This window comes from Chiloscyllium plagiosum, chromosome 9 (assembly GCF_004010195.1).
Source record: "Chiloscyllium plagiosum isolate BGI_BamShark_2017 chromosome 9, ASM401019v2, whole genome shotgun sequence".
NCBI classification, from domain to species: domain Eukaryota; kingdom Metazoa; phylum Chordata; class Chondrichthyes; order Orectolobiformes; family Hemiscylliidae; genus Chiloscyllium; species Chiloscyllium plagiosum.
In genome coordinates, this window is record NC_057718.1 from 25,505,085 (window position 1) to 25,505,487 (window position 403).

Genomic DNA, 403 nt, shown 5'->3' on the forward strand with positions numbered 1-403 from the left:
TGGCCTGTGTGGGGATGTGGGAGACTACAGGAGCCTGGTGGGCAAGGGCTGGCCTGAAAGGCAGCTGGAGGGACGGAGGGAGGGAAGCACGCACGGAGGAGGAAGAGCAAAGAGAAAAGAGAAAAAAAAGCCAAAGGGGATAAAGAGAAAGAGCAAGAAAGAAAATGTGGCTGGCCAGCACGCCTTGAAGTAGGGAGAAAAGGCAGGGGCCAGCGCCTACGGCCATACTAGTCTGAAAACGCCCGATCTCGGAAGCTAAGCAGACTCAGGCCTGGTTAGTACTTGGATGGGAAACCGCCTGGGAATACCAGGTGCAGTAGGCTTTTTCCGCCAGCAGTGGCTGCTCAAGTCACCCCTCTGCACTTGTCTTGTGCCAGGCAATGGAGCGGCAGGTTATTTCTGC

At 55.8% G+C, this 403-nt stretch overlaps 1 pseudogene; it reads left to right on the forward strand.

Moving 5' to 3' along the window:
• Positions 1-214: 214 nt before the first annotated feature.
• LOC122553285 lies at positions 215-323 on the forward strand (annotated as a pseudogene).
• Positions 324-403: the final 80 nt, after the last annotated feature.